Source organism: Narcine bancroftii, chromosome 11 (assembly GCF_036971445.1).
Source record: "Narcine bancroftii isolate sNarBan1 chromosome 11, sNarBan1.hap1, whole genome shotgun sequence".
Classification (NCBI taxonomy): domain Eukaryota; kingdom Metazoa; phylum Chordata; class Chondrichthyes; order Torpediniformes; family Narcinidae; genus Narcine; species Narcine bancroftii.
In genome coordinates, this window is record NC_091479.1 from 48,406,432 (window position 1) to 48,420,284 (window position 13,853).

At 41.6% G+C, this 13,853-nt stretch overlaps 1 long non-coding RNA gene across 1 annotated transcript in view; it reads right to left on the bottom strand.

Moving 5' to 3' along the window:
• LOC138745347 (uncharacterized) overlaps positions 1 to 13,042 on the bottom strand; it is a 28,107-nt gene extending 15,065 nt beyond the window's left edge. The window contains exons 1-2 of the long non-coding RNA XR_011346200.1: positions 12,787 to 13,042; positions 11,941 to 12,039 (exon numbers count right to left, since the gene is read on the bottom strand). This is a non-coding gene — a long non-coding RNA (uncharacterized lncRNA). The remainder of the gene's footprint in view (positions 1 to 11,940; positions 12,040 to 12,786) is intronic.
• Positions 13,043 to 13,853: the final 811 nt, after the last annotated feature.

Here is a 13,853-nt window from a genome sequence, read left to right on the forward strand (position 1 = left end):
GGATCAGCCCATGCCTGTACTGGTCAGTACATACAACACCATATCAAAACAAGCAACTTAGAAAAAACCTAGTTTTTCAACCTGTGAAAAGTGCAGAAGAAGCAAGGCCAACCTCCCAGAAGGAACCTCGGGATCAGTTAGACATGGATCCGAAGCCTCAACATGTAAGTCAGGACCAGCTGGAATAAACGTCTGCATTCTCTGCACATCCGGAGATGCAAGATAGCGCCGAGATCTTTGGCTGGGCCAGGAGGAGTGCAAGCATGGAATTCGACACCAGCCGGGCTTGACGAAGGAGAGTGTGGGGGGGGGGGGGTGAGTGCCCGAATGCAAGCACGTTTCCGGGAAGGGGTCTGCCTGTATGCAGCGGCACATCTGGAGATGCTCTCACTTGCAGGAAATTCTGGATCCGATCCACAGTCCGACTGCCAGGTATGAGGTGGAAGGGAAGAGGTGGAGGAGGACAACTCAGAGGGTCAAGAAGAAGAAGAGCAAGAATGACTACTTGCTGCAGTTGGACTCAATGAAGGGAGGCCTAAGGCTTGAAGAACATCTCCTTCTCCAATGAAAGCTGTTGTTTCACCACAGACACCTTCCCCAGACTTCAAGGCCCCTGTAACAGGGATGGAAGTCAACCTCATGCCTATAGAACTGATCCAACCAAATGAAAAGATGATGTCTTCTGTGAACTAAGGTTTTGAAACTTTAAATGATCAATTTGCTGTTATGGAGGAAATAAATGGCTGGTATGTGTGAAGAAATTACATTTATTCAAGTTGATATTAATAAGAGCTTAACAGCAGTAGACACTGGACAAGTTCAATTTAAGAGAATAGAAGTTTTTATTGACTGTGAGGACCATTATGCGGAGAGAATGGATCATATTGAGGATTTATTTCCAGGCTGGGATGTCCAGAAGAGAGATTTGTTATAAACATTGATTCATTGGAAAATCAAAGTTGTCGTAATAACATTAAGAGAGTTGGTCTGCCGGAAGATATTGAAGGTTCAGATCTTGTAAAATTATTTTTGGAAAAGGATTCCAGAGATATTGGGAGTTGAATTTTTTTAGATCGGGCTCAGAGGCCTTTAAGGAGAAAACCTTTTCCAGGTTAAATATCAAGAGCGGTTCTTTTAAGATGTTTGCAATATCAGGATAGAGAAATGAATTTGCGGCTTGTAGTTCAGAAAGCTCGCCTTGATCAAAGCCCTACGATGTATCAAGGAAATAGGGTTTTATTTGATGCTGATTTAAGTCAGGAGATTATTAAGTGATGGAAAGAGTTTAATCTGGTCAAAGCAGTGCTGTGGAAGAAAGGGTATAAGTTTACTTTCGGTATCCGACGATATTTAAGGTGATTTATGGGCCAGATCAGTCTCAATGTTTTGAGAGTCCTTATGGTGCATTAACTTTTGTGAATTCCTTCCCTGATTTGAAGGAATCGATGGGGAAAATGCCTGAGGTTAAGATTGGGAAGGGAACGGGGAAAAGAATTGGAATCAGAATCGGTGAGTGATGTTTGAAAGATACATTGAATGTAAGAGGAATCTTAAGAGAGGAATTAGGAAAGCTAAAAGAAGGTACGAGAAAACTATGGCAAGCAGGGTGAAAACTAATCCAAAAGAGTTCTACAAATATGTTAATGGTAAGAGGAAAGCTCGAGACAAAATTGGTCCCTTAGAAAATCAGAGTGGAAAACTGTGTGTGGAACCTAGAGAAACGGGGGAGATATTGAACAGTTTCTTTTCTTCGGTATTCACTAAGGAGAAGGATATTGGGAGATGTGGGATAAAAAAAGCAAATTGGGTAAATATGGGGAATATAGAGATTGCAAAAGGTGTAGTTTTAAGGCTTTTGAAGAATATAAAGGTGGATAAGTCTCCGGGACCAGATGGGATCTTCCCCAGGACATTGAGAGAAGTGAAGGAGGAAATAGCAGAGGCTCTGGCGGTAATTTTTCAAATGTCATTAGGTATGGGGATAGTGCCGGAGGATTGGCGCATTGCGCATGTGGTTCCGTTATTTAAAAAGGGTTCAAGGAGGAAGCCTGGCAACTATCGGCCTGTAAGTTTGACGTCTGTGGGAGGTAAATTAATGGAGAAAATTCTTAGAGATAGTACTTATAAACATCTGGATAGACAGGGTCTGATCAGGAGCACTCAACATGGATTTGTGGGAGGAAGGTCATGTTTGACCAATCTGATTGAATTTTTTGAAGAGGTGACTAGGAATGTGGATGAGGGTAGCGCAGTGGATGTTGTCTATATGGACTTCAGTAAGGCCTTCGATAAGGTACCACATGGAAGGTTAGTTAGGAAGGTGCAGTCTTTAGGAATAAATTTTGAGATAGTCAAATGGATTGAACATTGGCTGAAAGGGAGAGGCCAGAGAGTGGTAGTGGATAATTGTCTGTCAGGTTGGAGGCCGGTGACCAGTGGTGTCCCTCAAGGATCTGTATTGGGCCCATTGTTGTTCGTTATATACATTAATGATCTAGATGATGGGGTGGTGAATTGGATTAGTAAATATGCAGACGATACTAAGATAGGTGGAATAGTGGATAATGAAGAAGGTTTTCAAGGAGTGCAGAGGGATTTGGGCTGCTTAGAAAAGTGGGCTGAAAAATGGCAGATGGAATTTAATGCTGATAAGTGTGAGGTGCTTCATTTTGGTAAGAAGAATCAGAATAGGACATATGTGGTAAATGGGAGAGCATTGAGGAATACAGAAGAGCAGAAAGATTTAGGAGTGACAGTACATCGTTCCCTGAAGGTAGAAAGTCACGTGAATAGGGTGGTGAAGAAGGCTTTTAGTATGCTGGCCTTTATCAATCATTGCATGGAATATAGGAGTTGGGAGGTGATGTTGAGATTGTATAAGACGTTGGTGCGGCCTAATTTGGAGTTCTGTGTGCAGTTCTGGTCGCCTAATTATAGGAAGGATATAAACAGAGTGGAGAGAGTGCAGAGAAGGTTTACCAGAATGTTGCCTGGGTTTAAGCATCTGGAGTATGGGGAGAGATTGGGTCTTTATTCTTTGGAGCGTAGAAGGTTGAGAGGGGATATGATAGAAGTATTTAAGATTATGAAAGGGATAGACAGAATGGATGTGGATAGACTATTTCCGTTAAGAGGAGGAAAGTTTAAAACAAGAGGACATGAGTTAAGAATTAAGGGGCAGAGGTTTAGAGGTAACATGAGGGGGAACTTCTTTACTCAGAGAGTGGTAGCTGTGTGGAATGATCTTCCGGGAGAAATAGTGGCGGCGGAGTCAATTGTATTATTTAAGAAAAGGTTGGACAGGTATATGGATGAGAGGAAGATGGAGGGTTATGGGCATTGTGCAGGGAGGTGGGATTAGAAAGGGGTGTTTGGTTCGGTGCGGACTAGAAGGGCCTAATGGCCTGTTTCCATGCTGTAATTGTTATCTTATGTTATGTTATGTTGAAGATGAAGCTCAAGCTCAATGTGGGTGTTATCACTGGGATGACTGATGGGTTTTAATGTTCGGTTGGGGGCTGATGGTCGTCTCTGCTACTTCTAAAGTCATCTGCCACTTGTGGAATTAACTGCACCTGGTTCACAGAGGGGGGGTCTGACTCTTGAACTCTTATGTTTTTATAGTGTTTTCTTATTGTTTCAAAGGTGGGGGGGTGTTGGGATTTTTTTATATATATAGTTGTAATTGCTGTGTGAAGTGTCAATCTCAGGAGGAAATTAAGTTATGGCTCATTTAAATTTTGCGATCTTTAATGATAAATGACTTAATAATCCGATTGAAAGGAAGGAAATATTAAAGAAAATGAAGGTTGATCTTGCTTTTTTGCAACAAACTCATTTGTCTGAGAAAGAACATATGAAATTGAAAAGAGATTGGGTAGGACATGTTTTTCATCTCCATTTAATTCGAAAGCTCGAGGTGTTGATACTTTGGTTCATAAGAAAATACCGTTTCAGTTGGAATCATTCTCTGCCACATCATTTTCTCGAAGACAATCAAGATAACTGACCTGTTCATGGAGCACTGTGCCTGGACTCAGATTCACAAACTCATCTGGCAAGGTCAGCATACACCCATAGACAAGCTCTACCACTAAACATCCATGATCTGCCCTAACAGCAGTAGGCACGCAAAGGAGAACCATGGCCAAACGTTCGCTCCATGGAGATGCATCACCACCTGCTTTCGATTGTCAATGGAAACGCTCAAAGAAGCTGTTCGCCTGAAATGCTCAGCAGTAATTCAGGTTGTGCCAAGAGGATCAGTGAGAGCTCGGACCAATACCAACTCGAACTGAGACCCTCAATCTGTTGTTATAGTGCCCAGAACACCAAAAGATGGAATCCACAAAAGCACAGGCATTTGTCTCTGCAGAGATGCCAATGTTAGGAATTTCATCCTGCCACCTGGTAGTCCAGTCCTCACACGTGAGCAGATTTGTACATTGCCGAGATGGCGGAAGTGGACCTTGCAAGCCACAAGGTGCACGTGCTGGAAATGGGAATCCAAAACAACAAAATCCCCCAGCTTGAATTTCATGTGCCTGGAGACTTTAGGGTGTTGACCCAGCAAGCGAGTCCTTGCCGATAATCCAACATTCTGTTTAACATAAAGCCAGGTAAAATGTTCCTTAACCAGTTTGATTGATGTTCTTCTACCAGGAAGAGATAGATTGTGAAGAGAAAATCTCCTGCCTCATAGCCACCACACAAACGGCCGAGTCCTTCCTGTTGGGGGAAAAACATCACAGGCCAACTTTTCACCTGATTCATCCAGCGTCACATCTTGAAGATGGAGACCAGAGTTGATCTGGTTTCACCGGATGAAATCGGGATCAATGTGCCGTGCATGAGTCATGGCACTGAAATCGATGGCAGTAGTTGTATGTAATGTCGTGCCTGAATAGAGCACCAGCCACAGCATTCACTTTTCATCAGATATGCTGTGTGTCTGATGAAAATTGTAGGATGAAGTCCGAGTGCTGATTCTCTCTGGGCAAGTAGAGATGTGTGCTTCTACTTGCAGTATGCAGAAGAGGCTGGTGGTCTGTACAAATGGTCAAATAATGACCTTCCAATAAAAAGCTGAAATATCGAATTGGAAATTGGGATTCATGAGAGAATGACAAAGAAATTTATTTCAAAATTGTATCTTCTATTTCAAGAGGAATCTCCAAACCCAGACTTGATTAAATCAAAAGAAAGATGGGAATTGGATTTGGGAACTGAAATTGACCCTTTTTGCTTGTCTGACATTTGTTGGGACAGTAATTAATGTTTTCGATAGATTAGTTAATTACAAATTTATTCATCAATTATATTTAATGCAACATCAATTAATTTATTCCTAATTTTTCAAATTCATGTTTTAGATGTGGCACAGAAATTGGTACATTTATACATTGTCTCTGGAGATGTCTCAAGGTGACATCATTTTGGAAAGATGTGGCCAAGTTTTTGCAACAAATTATAATAATGTTTATCATTAACACCTGAGCTTTTACTTTTGGGAAATGTATATGATTTGGAAGCCGAATTCAAGTTCTTAAAAAAAAACATTAATTATTTTTATAAATTGCATTGGAAATGGCCTGGAGATGTATAACAATTCCATGGAAATCTGAATCCCATCTTAAAATTGATCATGGGGAAATGCAAAATTGTATTCCCTTAGCAAAGGTGACTAATAATATTAGAACTGGGTATGTTACATAATTCAAAATATGGAAACCATATTTAAAAATAGGTTTATATATCTAATGTATTCACTTCTCCACCCCACCACCACTTTTCATTAATCTTAATGGTTGAACCTTATCATGTTGGTCTAATTCTAATATTTTATTAATATCCTGCCTTTCCTTTTGGGAAGGAATAGTTATCACAGGAGCTTCGCACCTAGATCTGCATTTTTTTCTTTTATACTTTTATCTCTTCTCACTTTTATGTGCAGTACAAAATTTATTTTTTATTCTATTTTGATAATTGTAAGTATCATTTGGATATGATTCTATTATTATATTGAACTGCATACAAAACTATAAATATTTTTTTAAATGCTGAAATGTTTCACTGCCAGATAGATAGCTAAGAGTTCTTGCCCAATTGTACGATACTTTGCCTGAGCTGGTGACCGCTTGGCTGAAAAAAAAATGCCAGAGGTTCTAATTGCCCACAGACTCGTTGTTCGAACACTGCTCCCCACAGCACTGACAGATGCATCTGTGATAAGAGAGCAAGGTCTTGCGCATTTGATGTACAACCTTAGTGACATTTGTAAGAACAGTGTTCACATCATGGAAAGCATAAACAGCATGGTCTCCCAAAGATAATGTCTTTTTGAAGCATACATCAGAGCCTTTGAGTCATTCAGCAGTAGGTGCTGTGGCATTCACATAGACCCTGCCTTTATACCATGGCTTATTGCATGTCTGCACACCATTACGATGGGGTCACGAGGCGAGGAAAACACTTGAGCAAGGCTTGGAAAGGGCAGGAGCCAGGTTGAAGGCTTGTCAAACAGCAGATGGCATTGGAAGGACAACAAATGCAGCTCACTTGCATTCAAGAGCTGCAGTCCACACAACAGCATTTTTTTTCCAAATACATCACTGAAAAATGTGACAAGAAATCCACTCCCAAAAAGGAATTTGCCACATTTACAACTGAAAATCCGCCCAAAACGATTGTGAAGCTGAAATGAAATGTGAGTGACCTCTGGCCATGTTTGAATAAGAGAATCATTTGTCACTGAAAGAACACATGACATATTAGAAAGTCTATGTTTCTCATGGGTTGGAGGGACAGGCACCACTCCAAAGTGACAGATAGTTTTGGAGTTTTACATAGAGATGTCAAACTAATAACCTACTCTAACAACTGCCAAGAATTATTCCATTTTTCTCAGTTGCCTTCAATAAACTCTCTCAAATGAGAACAAGATCTCAAGGCAAAGGACAGAACCAGGCCACAAGTCCCATCGAGTCTGCTCCATAAACCGACACGAAACCACTCTGCACTCCTTCCAATTTCTGGACTTTTCCCATATCCCTTAATGCCCTTACCAATGAGATACTTGTCTATTTCTTGTTTTAAATATGCCCAGTGATCTGGCTTCCACTGCTGTATGAGGCAGCGGTTCCACAGATCCATGACCCTCTGGCTAAAGAAGTTCTTCCTAATCTCTGTTTTATATGGATAACCTCTAATTTTCTTGTCCTCGATTCACCAAACAAGGGAACCATCTTACCCGCATCCACCCTATCTAAACCTTTCAATATACAAAATGCCTCCATGAGATAACTTCTTTAATTTCCTGTACTCCACTGAATTCTTCACTACCAATTTCACCTGGTCATTAACTTTTAGGTTTCCTTGCACAAGGACACCCAGGTCTCTTTGCACATCCAATGTCTGAATTTTCATCCCATCCAAATAGTATACTTCCTGTTTATTTCCACTGCCAAAATGTACAACTGTACATTTCTCGGTGTTAAATCTCATCTGCCATCATTTTGCCCAGTTTCCTAATCTGTTTATATCCTTCTGCAACTTTACGGTTTCTTCACTTCCTACTCTGTCCCCTATCTTGGTGACCTCCGCAAATTTGGCCACAAAACCATTTAAACCACAATCCAAATCATTAATTTCTTTTTACTTGGAATATATCTATCCTGCATTCATTTTATTACTGCCACATGCCATTCCAGAATCGATCATTACTGAACCTGAACATATTTATTGTGATGAACATCTTCTAATAAATGTTCTGGGTTTAATATTTTTAAATCTTGTTGTGGTTCCTCTTCATCACCTCTTTGCAAGTTGAATTCACAAAATTTTCCATATATTTTTTCAGCAATAATTCTGTGGTACAGAGGATTACTCATCTTTCCTAGAGGTTAAAAGTTGCATTTTGATTTTCTTGTCTCAACTGAACATTGTACAAGGTGAAGGCTGATTAAAGTGGATTCAGTAACGATGGCCTTCAAATTTTGCATTATTGCTATGGCTACACAGCTTGAATGATAAACTGGTGTTTCTACAGGGAATTAACTCATGGAAATGTTCTAAATACATTCACTGGAGATAGACCTCTGTGAAAAGTTTACTGCCCATTGGCAACAATCCTTGAAAAGAGATGAATCATCACCCAACAGAGCAGCCCAGGAATAGGCCATTTGGTGAACAATGTCTGTGGTGACCATGATGCTCATTTAAATTAATCCCATCTGTCAGCACATGGTCCAAACACATCACCCATTCCCTCTTGTTCATGTGCCCAACCAAATGCCTCTTAAATCGTGGCGATTTCACCACTATCCTGGCAGCGTGGGCCAGACCCCCAGCACACTGTGCAAAAACCTGCCTCGCTTCTCTCCTTTTCCCCTCTCATGTTCAATATAAGCATCGTAGTATTTTTACATTTCCTACGGGGGGGGGGGGGGGGAAGAAGACATCGACCTTCTCCAGGACTATAATAATTAGATAAATTTCAACCAGGTCATCTTTCAGCCTCTAAGGCTCCAGAGAAAACTATCCACATTGCCACTTTCAAGGAGCTCGCGCTTGCACCCCAAGATCCCTCATTGCAACACTACTACAAGTCCTCTCAAAGTGCAAGACACTTGTCCAGATTAAACTCCATCTGCCATTTCTCTGCCCACATTAATAAGTCATCTGGTTTGGAAGGGATAATATGAGGGGAACTGGGTGGATCAACAGGTCAGAGAGAAAAACATGGGGGGGGGTGGGTGGGCAGGTTACATGAACTTGGAAAATTCCATATTCATACCATCGATTCACAAATGCAATAAGAGATGGTTCCTCTGTATTTGACCTCACCCAGACAATGGAGGAGGCAGAAGACAAAGGTCAGTATGGGAATGGAATGGAACTTAATACAGCTTGTGACCATGAGCCAAGATGGCCATTGTGATCAAAGTGGAGGTGCTCAGCCAATCTGTCATTTACTCTGCATTGGGTTTCCTGCCACAGAGGGCACGGACATGGTTGGAGTAGGTTGCTTCGAAACTTTACCCTGCATGAGAATCCCTGGATGGTGTTAACTGATGTAGATTGCAGGAGAAAATGCCCGAGGATGGGGAGGAATTAGGAGTCTGTAATTATTTGAAAGATCTTACTGCAAGATTCATCACCAACGAGGAGGAAAGCAGCTTCAGTCTATTCTCCCTCTCAGAAAGATTTATGTAATAAACAAAACAATCTTTCAGTACAGCCAGAGGCAAAAGGGCTCTTAATTTAGTCTTACAATCAACAGACTTTGAAGTTAACCAGTGTAAATGACTCAAAATTCAATTCGAGATTCACTTCTGGTGGAAATATAAGAGCCAGTGGCTTGCTTAATCAGATTAGTCTTATTCTGAGTTTCCATTTCTACTTTCACACCATCAAATGCAAGCCTCAGTTGTTGATCCCCAACTATTTTCTATCCTTACCCACTTTGCAACTACACCTACCTGAAATTGGGACAAACAACAGCTAATTTTTCCATGTATAAATCATATACAAAATAATTTACAAACATTTTCACATCACTGTAGCCACTGATTGCTAAGTTGTGCCCATCAGAAAATTGCACCAACCACTACAGGGTGCTATTTACCTTGGTGTTACTGACTCTTTTCCAGTGTTACTTGCAGACATAATGACATATTCAACATGCACAATATTTCTTTTCTTACTGACCAGAACTATAAAGCATTGTGTAAAAAAGAGAAAAGCTCAAGTCAACCAGGATATACAAACTCCAGACTGCAATGTTGCTGTGCACATTTGCTACATTATTGAAGTCTCACAGAGCTTACAACAGATATTCAAAGTCAAGCAATAACAGAAATATCAGAATATTACAGCACGGTACAAGCCCTTTGGCCCACGATGTGTTGATCTTGATATTTCTAATAAAAAAATAATACCCTGTAGCAGCTACTGCGGTAGATGCTATTCAATAAAGGCAAACACACACAAAGGTAGTCAACTCAAGACTGGTTTATTGCAGACATACACAGACCTTTTATTCCCTGCCTGTCAATGAGAATATTAGTGAAAACATTCTGGTCCACAAGATCAGCTGGTTAACGCTACGAGCCAATAGCGCCCCATGCCTTTCAGCAGGGGCTTCATCTTATCCACTCACTGTACTTTGGTGCCCAGCGCTGTTAGCCCGTGATGTGTCAGGTATGTCTGGGACCTGATGGTGGTGGTTCGTAATACCGTGCTATGCGTCCGCTACAACCCTGTTTTTCTTTCCCTGTATGCCTGTCTCAGAGTCTCTTAAATGCTCCTTTCGTGATATTGTAATAGATAAATATATTTGGAGAATTTGGTAATATTTGGAATTTTGGTAAGATTTCGAGTAGGTTGCATACACATACACACATACATTTTAAAACATCTTATTTGAAAGACTGAAGAAATATTGAAGATCTCTGGAGAATGTTATTCACATTCACAAGTAGCTGTTAATCAAACTGATGTCATAAAATGAATGACCATTGTTTGGAAATGGAGCCACGATGACTAAAAGTACATTTCTGCAGGGTGCTTACAGGAAAGTTCTGCCTACGTTTTGTTTATCTAACAATAGCTTGAGCAGAAGAAAGAACTCCTGTTGTTTCAAATAAGAGAAATAGAACTCTGTAGTAGCTTTGAGAAAGAAGTTACCATCTGGAAAACCCTCACGGGGCAAGGTTCATCAGTGAGACATTGAGGTGACTAATGGTGGTTCTTCAGTTGTGGAAATCCTGGAACAACAAATCTCTCTAAAAACCCTACAAGAACAATCCTGAGCAGTAAACATTTACCTTTCGAGCACCAAAACCTTGTGAAATTTAGACACATTCAATTCTGTGCACAGCAGAAGAATTACCTGCACCAGAAAACTTGGAAGAAGGAGAAGTGAGATTGAACTGTGAACCAAAGAACTTTTCTTAAATTTATACACATTACAAACATGTTCGCTTAGAATTAGAAAGGGGTTAATTTGGGTTAGTTAAGAATAGAGTTAAGTTAAATTTTCATTCTATTTTCATGATTAAATTTGATTAAAAATAACTTCTGTTTTAAAAACCAATTGTCTTGGTGAATGACTATTGCTTCTAGGTTTTGGGATCCTTTGGGCTTGTAACAATATCTTCTTTGATAATGACATTGGGCCTGTTTAAAGTAGGAAATGGCTTCTACCAGCAGGAGTTTCTATTTGCGGAAAATATTGATAGGTGGCTGGCCACATACGTTTCCTAAAAATGAATACCCTCTCCCTCCCTAAACCACATTCAGCCCAGTGACATCTTTCTGCATTGTCTTCCTGGGACCACCAAGGACCTGATCCATTTCCCATCTCTCCTTGCAATGCCAATATGGCAGTTGCCATTAAGAACTGACAAATCACTTTTTAATTAAGCAAGCAAGATGAAAATCATCCTGACATACCGCTTAAAAAAGAGTCAACAAACCTTCCTAATTATATTACTTCATTTTTATTTCGATTCCCATGGGGCATTAGTAAAAAAATTATGAGTAAAATCATGATCCCTGTTGATGAAAACCCATAACATTCAATGTTACACATATAATCTAGGAAGAATTCTGTAATAAAGGTGAATGAAACATTGAAAGAATTTCCCCCTTTAAAACATTGAGATTGTAGCGTACCAAGTGAGGAAAAAAAGCCAAATCACTGCAACACTTGGAGAGTCCAAGATGGCACAGACTCCCCTTCACTACCAAGAAGGAGCCCGCGCTTAGCACCAGGTATGGGCTTAGGAGCCCTACACTTCTGCGTAGTTGCCAGCCGGCCAGAGAGTGATGCAACAATGTCACTGCTGGAAGTCAGGGGTACATCACCAGAAGTAGTCGGGCAAGCGAGCAGAGGTGGGGAATTTAAAACAGTAAAGCCAGTCTTTGTTTTACACTCACCTTGGGTGTCTCTTTATTTGGTAGCGCTGCTGCAGCGGACGCTGCAAATCGATAACTTCTTACTTGCTGCAACCAAACAGGTCTGCAAGATACACCAACCTAAGCAGAAAACATGACCAGAAATCCCAAAGATCATAAATTCAAAAGGATTGGTGAAATCTTTACTCTGCATTGTTAACACCAAAGTCCCTATATTTTTCAAGGCATTCAGACAAGTAACTGTGAATCATCACATTTTAGACAAATGGTACGTCAGGATCAGAAGGATTGGAGCATTATTGTTCAAGTGACACAACTTTAAAAAATAACATCTAACTTGATGAAGAAGGTGATGCTACAACAGGAAAAACGGATGGAATCAGACACATTCTATGAGCATTGGGAAGCAAAGAAAAAAGGATTGGTTTTCCATCCCTTCCTAAGCGACCCAATGACCCCGACAGGTCCTCCCCGACTTGCGACCGTAGTGGAGTCAGATCCCACAATGGACGCAAGTCGGAGTTTTGCCCCCGTTCGAGGAGCCCTGAAGTCTCTATTTTTAATAGAGAAGTCTCTATAAGTCTCTAAATAGGCTCTATTTTTAAAATCAAATGATTTGACAAACGCGAACAGAGACACAGGGCACGTAAAACCGAAAATGTGCGGATTGACTCAGCGCCTCGGGGTCCATCGGCTGGGGGCAGCCATCTTAATATCTGTGCGCATGCGCCAGTCGTCAGTTGGGTTCGCTTTGTTGCCCTGTCGGCACATCCAAATCAGTCGCACATGCGCGAACTCACCACGCATGCGCCAACCAGACTTGCCAAGCTCCTGCCCCTGCCCCCGCCCCCTCCCTCTGCAAGTTACCTCGCGGCCTCCGGCCTCGCCCTGTCGGCGCCATCAGGCCTCGCACCGACTCCTCGGCTCCACTCAAACACCTCGCCGGTACCGGCCACTCCTGGGTGGGGCCCAGTGGGCTGCTGGTCGCCCGTTTTCCCTGGACCGCGCGGCTGACGATGATCCCGGCGCCGTCGCCAACTTCTTCTCTTTAGCGCCCGCGGCGACGCGATGGATCCCGAGCAGACGACGACGACGCCAACGTCCCGCCTCCCCACTGCACGAGCCAATCAGCCCGCGAACCTGCCCATCAATCCAACCCGACTTCAGCGTCCAATCAAATAGCAGCCCCTCCGAATCATCCCATTGGCTGGCGCATCTGAAGCAACCAATCAGTGAGCGAGCGAACACACAGGTGCACTCAATCAGCTTTGCAAGACAGAAGACAGGCAGTCGAAGGAGCAGGAGCCCCTTCGGCCCTTCCATTTCCAACTACCCCAACAACAATCAAATCCTTAGATTTCATAAGATCACTTTGTCCTGGCTCCAGGATTCCTCTGATCTGAAGAAATACAAGGGAGACTATTTATTCTCAATCTTTCCTTCAAATTAATTACTGCTTCCAATTTAATGTCTGTTACTTTTTTCAAAGTATCTGCATCTCAGTTCGATGCATCTGATCCCTCTACGAATGTGTATGACAGTAAACTCATCACATGTCCATGGATCCCAATTTTAAATGAACCTTCAACAGGGTAGAGAATTCCAAGGATATTACATTTTCATTGAAGACATTAAAGTCCAAGCAGCTGATCGGTTATTGGGAAATTGTGACACTTGGTGTTCGGCTCCTTTGCATGATCCTATCTCGATCCGTGCTGCTGTGTCCCCTCATAATGTTGTAATGCCATCTTCCTTTTTTCCAATGAGAAAGAGATCCATATTCAAACGTTCCTTCTATCACCCGGTTAAAACATCCCAGAAACAAATCTGATAATATTTGTGCACTTCTCATTCTTCAGATAAGGAAACTGGACACATGATTCCCGATGTAAGATGAGCAAGACCATTCGATGTGAAATTGGATTGTGCGCGCT